Genomic DNA, 6305 nt, shown 5'->3' with positions numbered 1-6305 from the left:
GTACAATGTGTAGGAGCTCTGGCCATGGAGCCGTAGTCTCCTGCATCATTTTGGTCAATTGTCCCTTCAGTGTGCCGTTCAGCCTCAACTTTCCCACTGGATTGTGGGTGGTACGGAGTATGGAGGGCTACAGTGGATCCAAGCATTGTCAGAACTTCTTGGTACACATGAGAAGAAAAAGCCAGACCTTGATCACTTTCAACAACTTCTGGAACCCCATATTTGCATATGACTTCCATCACCAGTTTCTTCGCTGTGGTCTTTGCAGTCATGTTGGTACCAGGGAATTCTTCCGGCCAACTGGAGAACCGGGGCCCAGTAGAATTTTTGCCCCAGTGCGAGGGCCTGATTCTTTCCTTGATATATAGATCCATGTGCCCATATGGCAATAGCAGGGTACATCCGCTTAGGGAGACACACGAGTCGGTCCTTTTTCCAGAGACCATTATCCATTTGTGCCCCATCAGTCTTCCATTGCTTCACCTCTTCCTTTGGAGACATTCTCTGCATCGTCATTAAGCGGTCTAGCGGGGTCCGACAGAAAGCTTCAGTCTGTTGTAGATCATCAGGTTCTTGTAGGGTCAATGCTTCTTGTAACTGTTTACGCTGAGAGCGTGTGGTCACGATAGTTGGTATGGTTGGTTCAACGGTAAAAGAGCGGCGGCTTTTGCCTGCATATCCGCAAATGCGTTGTCAACAGTCTGTGGACTGGTTCTAGTACCGTGCGCCTTAGGTTTGATAATGGCCACCTGAGTAGGTAATTTGATCAAGTCCATGAGGGTTTTAACAGCTTCAGCATTTTTCACTGGGGTTCCGGCAGTAGTAATAAACACTCGATTGGCCCATAGAGCCCCAAAGTCGTGAGCAAAACCAAATGCATACCGTGAGTCCGTGTATATATTAGCCCGTCTGTTCTTGGCCAAAGTACATGCAGTAGACAGAGCCTGGAGTTCTGCGTCTTGTGCTGACTGTGAAGGCGGGAGCGCAGCTGCGTGCACTACAGTGTCCTCTGTGGTAACAGCATATCCCGTGTGGAATTTACCAAACTCATCAGCATATCTTGAACCATCCGTGTATAACACCAGATCAGGATTTGGGAGTGGATTCTCACTGACATTTGGTGGAGTAGCTGTTTCTTCTATCAGAAATTGGGAACAATCATGTTGGAGGTAATCCTCATCACTGCCATCTTTCCTTATAATTCATTATACCGTCTTTCAAGGCATTGTAAAGGGGTTGCATTATGCGGGATGCATCCAGTATCCACTGACAAAAATAAGTGCATAGTCCAAGAAAACGCTGGAGTTCAGTTTCATCTTTCGGGAAAGGAAGGGAGCTGACAGCTATTTTTCTTTCTTCTGTGAGGTGTCTGACACCCTGAAGGAGACAGTGACCCAAGAACATCACTTGACCAAGGCAGAACTGAAGTTTCGAGGACGAAACACGACAGTTCAGTGCTGTCAGATGCTTGAGGAGGCTAACAATGGCAGCAATGGCAAAAGACACTCGTTCATATTTTTTTTTTTTTCTTGCAAACTGGTTGGGACTGTTTTGGGCCCCTTGTGGCATCTGTGGGAAAGGCATGAAAAATACAGATTTCCTCACTGTCTTCATCTACATAGGGATTATATAACGTAAGAGCCATCTGACCATCATCTTGGATTTATATTCTGGAGCGGAACTGTGATAATAAATCTGCCCCTAGTAAATTTACTGGACATGTGGGAGAGATTACAAACTGAATAGTAACCTCGGGGAAGGGTTTTATGGGGTTTATAAAAGTATATTAATTGAGTCTGCCATCTACTCCGATTAAAACAGCGGCCTGTATGACAATCTCTCTGAAAGTGTCCGAATCGGGCACAGCGCTAGTATTGCTGACGAGAATTAGCAGGGAGGGGCTGGGGTTTGCTGTGTGTGAACGAGCTGTGGTGGGGGCGATGTGGGAGGGGGAGCTGGGATTGGAGTGAGAACTGGAGCAGCTGCAGTTGCTAGCTGGCTTTTTTTTTCTTTCCCTGCTGATACAGAGCTGGTTAAAGTCTTCTGAAAACTTGTTTCTTTTTTTTCCTCTGGATCTGGTGAACCACTACTAAGGCTGGCGGCTGATGATAATAGGTACCGTCAGCAAAGGTGGGGGCTGCTACTCCCGGTCTCCTTGTACAATTGTCATCTAGCAGGGAGACCTCTTCTTTCAAATAATCACTTTTAACTATTTATCTGCCTGACACATTAGTCTCTATCTCGGTTCCTTCTTTAATCACTTTCTCACACCACAGTCACTTTCTTGAACCACAATACATCCAGTCCTTGCCATAATAATAGACAATTTTTCCTTCTTCAACATAGCAGTAACAGAAACAATCAGAATTCACTTTCTCTGTTCTTGCTAACAGTTTTGTCACACAATTCATGTGCCATGTCACAAAATTATTTTCCTTCCACGGATTCTCTCATTTAGACCTAAATATCCTTACTTCAGTTGTGCACAGATCTGGAGCGGCCATATCAGTCTGTTCCACAGGGTCAATAATCCCCCTCTGGGATTGCCTAAAATTCAACGCGGTACTCAGTGAAAGGAGGAGGATGTCTCAGACTATCCCTCTGGACACCTCTGGTTATATATATCTATCTATATATACCTGAGTTACGTATCCTACCCAGTCTTCGATCACGTCACCATGCCTGACTAACAGGATTTCAGGATATTTTGACTATAAAGAGAGCCACAATCACTGGTCAATCCGGGGTGTCCATCCCTTATGAGGTACGGTTCGAGCACTGGGCCCCCAACGGGACTACACCTCTATATGATTCCACCCATGAATCACCCCACCACAGGGACAAACCTCAGATCCTCTTTGCAGCAACAAGCACAGGAAAACCACACCAACGGTCAGTCTGTATAACTGCCAACTTACCGTGGTTGTTGTGGGGGATGATCAGTCCCAATTTTCCAGCACCTGTGTCCACTCTGAGGGTCCTTTGTCTTGTTGTCCTCTGGGGGCAGAGGCGTCCCTATTCGGGGGCCCCACGTTGGGAGGCCAGCTGTCGGGGTAGCTATTGAGGGAGGGCTAAATTAACCCTTCACGGTTGAGCCAGTGATGTCCAAATTATTCCACAGAGTGTTGCTAGCAACTCAAATGACCACACGGAGACGGGGGTCTCTGTATGGGAGGATCGAGACAGATCACCAAGCCCCTTTATTTTAGTCACTTCTTTTATAACATTTTGCTTAATTATGCAAAGTTCTCAACTGCCAATAACATCATTTCACTTTATAAGCCAATAATATTGCAAGAAAACCGGAAAATGCATATATGTCTGTTACGTACTACAGAACCACTCAGCACCCAGAATATGTTGTGCAGTTATATGTATGTATAATAGGTTCTATGTGAGATGCATGTCCCTAATGCATCAGCCCACACGCTGCGCCCCTGGGCAGAGGGGACACGATATTCTCCTTTTGTCCGCCCTCCCCCCACCTTTGTAATTCCCACAGTAAACATCGGCAAGCTCCGGCCACCTGCGGCTTTTGTAATGCATGTCTGGCCTGCCGCTTTTCTATTGGCCGGCCCTCTGTATCCGTGTGATATATTCTGTGTCCTGTGAGTAAAGTGTTGTCAGACTGGAAATACGTGGAGAAGCAGTGATCTTTTATATGTGCCAATGTAACCAAGGAATTCCAGCTAGCGTCATTCATTCAGACTCCAGCCAACGCAGAGCGGACCTCCGAAAACACGGGGTGGTACTGAAAGAGGTACTCCAGCTTGGTAGACCCCGTTACAATGTCCGTATCCAAATGGCATATTCTTAAGAGTTCTACACCCCCGCCTCCCTTATCTTGCACCTGATGGGAACAGTCTGCTTTCATGACTGTTTGAACTTTTACCTAATTACAAAATTTATCTTATAGCAATAAAATCGGAGAAATGAAACCTTCAGGAAAAATGGAAAAGTGAAACTTCAGCTCTGATTTTAGTATTAACCCTTCACACCCCCACACACAGTATGATGTTTCCACAGCACATTCCCCCACACACAGTATGATGTCCCCACAGTACATTCCCCTACACACAGTATGATGTCCTCACAGTACATTCCCCCACACACAGTATGATGTCCTCACTGTACATTCCCCCCACACACAGTATGATGTCCTCACAGTACATTCCTCCACACACAGTATGATGTTTCCACAGCACATTTCCCCGCACACAGTATGATGTCCTCACAGTACATTCCCCCACACACAGTATGATGTCCCACAGTACATTCCCCTACACACAGTATGATGTCCTCACAGTACATTCCCCCACACACAATATGATGTCCCCACAGTACATTCCTCCCACACACAGTATGATGTCCTCACAGTACATTCCCCCACACACAGTATGATGTCCTTACAGTACATTCCCCCCACACACAGTATGATGTCCTTACAGTACATTCCTCCCGCACACAGTATGATGTCCTCACAGTACATTCCCACACACACAGTATGATGTCCACACAGTACATTCCCCCACACACAGTATGATGTCCCCACAGTACATTCCCCCACACACAGTATGATGGTCCCAGAGTACATTCCCCCCACACACAGTATGATGTCTCCACAGTACATTCCCCACACACACAGTATGATGTTCCCACAGTACATTCCCCTACACACAGTATGATATCCCCACAGTACATTCCTCCACACACAGTATGATGTCCTCACCGTACATTCCCCCACACACAGTATGATGTTCCCACAGTACATTCCCCTACACACAGTATGATATCCCCACAGTACATTCCCCCACAGACAGTATGATGTCCTCACAGTACATTCCCTCCACACATAGTTTGATGTCCCCACAGTACATTCCCCCCACACACAGTATGATGTCCCCACAGTACATTCCCCCCCACACAGTATGATGTCCTCACAGTACATTCCCACACACTCAGTATTACGTCCCCACAGTACATTCCCTCCACACATAGTATGATGTCCCCACAGTACATTCCCCCCACACACAGTAAGATGTCCCCACAGTACATTCCCCCACACACAGTATGATGTCCTCACAGTACATTCCCCCACACACAGTATGATGTCCTCACAGTACATTCCCCCACACAGTATGATGTCCACACAGTACATTGCCTCCACACATAGTATGATGTCCCCACAGTACATTCCCCCCACACACAGTATGATGTCTCCACAGTACATTCCCCCACACACAGTATGATGTCCCCACAGTACATTCCCCCCACACACAGTATGATGTTCCCACAGTACATTCCCCCCACACACAGTATGATGTCCCCACAGTACATTCCCTCACACAGTATGATGTCCTCACAGTACATTCCCTCCACACATAGTATGATGTCCCCACAGTACATTCCCCACACACAGTATGATTTCCTCACAGTACATCCCCCCACACAGTATGATGTCCTCACAGTACATCCCCCCACACAGTATGATGTCCCCACAGTACATTCCCCCCACACACAGTATGATGTCCTCACAGTACATTCCCACACACACAGTGATAGTCTCACAATACACCGTGTGCAGAATTATTAGGAAAATGAGTATTTTGATCACGTCATCCTTTTTATACATGTTGTCCTACTCCAAGCTGTATAGGCTTGAAAGCCAACTACCAATTATGTAAATCAGGTGATTTGCATCTCTGTAATGAGGAGGGGTGTGGTCTAATGACATCAACACCCTTTATAAGGTGTGCTTAATTATTAGGCAATTTTCTTTCCTTTGGCAAAATGGGTCAGAAAAGAGATTTGACGGACTCTGAAAAGTCAAAAATTGTGAGATGTCTTGCAGAGGGATGCAGCAGTCTTGAAATTGCCAGACTTTTGAAGCGTGATCACTGAACAATCAAGCAAATATCCAACAGGGTCACAAGAAGCGTGTTGATAAAAAAAAGGCGCAAAATAGCTGTCCATGAATTGAGGAAAATTAAGCGTGAAGCTGCCAAGATGCCATTTGCCACCAGTTTTGCCATATTTCATAGCTGCAACGTTACTGGAGTATCAAAAAGCACAAGGTGTGCCATACTCAGGGACATGGGCAAGGTAAGGAAGGATAAAAAACGACCACCTTTGAACAAGAAACATAACATAAAACGTCAAGACTGGGCCAAGAAATATCTTAAGGGTGTGTGCACATAGGATGGAAATCAAAAACCGCAGTGCAGACGGTGCAGATTTTTCCACGCGGATTTGCTGTCAATTCTTTCTGCGGATTCTGCAGCGGTTTACCATCTCCTGTATTGTAG

General features: G+C 46.1%; 1 protein-coding gene across 1 annotated transcript in view; it reads right to left on the bottom strand.

The window, feature by feature from the left end:
- Positions 1-6305, bottom strand: part of TIGIT (T cell immunoreceptor with Ig and ITIM domains) — a 33005-nt gene that overhangs the window by 1859 nt on the left and 24841 nt on the right. The window lies entirely within an intron of this gene.

This window comes from Dendrobates tinctorius, unplaced genomic scaffold (genome assembly GCF_039654945.1).
Source record: "Dendrobates tinctorius isolate UK_male_01 unplaced genomic scaffold, ASM3965494v1 ptg000054l, whole genome shotgun sequence".
NCBI lineage: Eukaryota > Metazoa > Chordata > Amphibia > Anura > Dendrobatidae > Dendrobates > Dendrobates tinctorius.
Note: the sequence above shows the minus strand (reverse complement) of the source record. Positions and strands in the feature narration are given on the sequence as shown.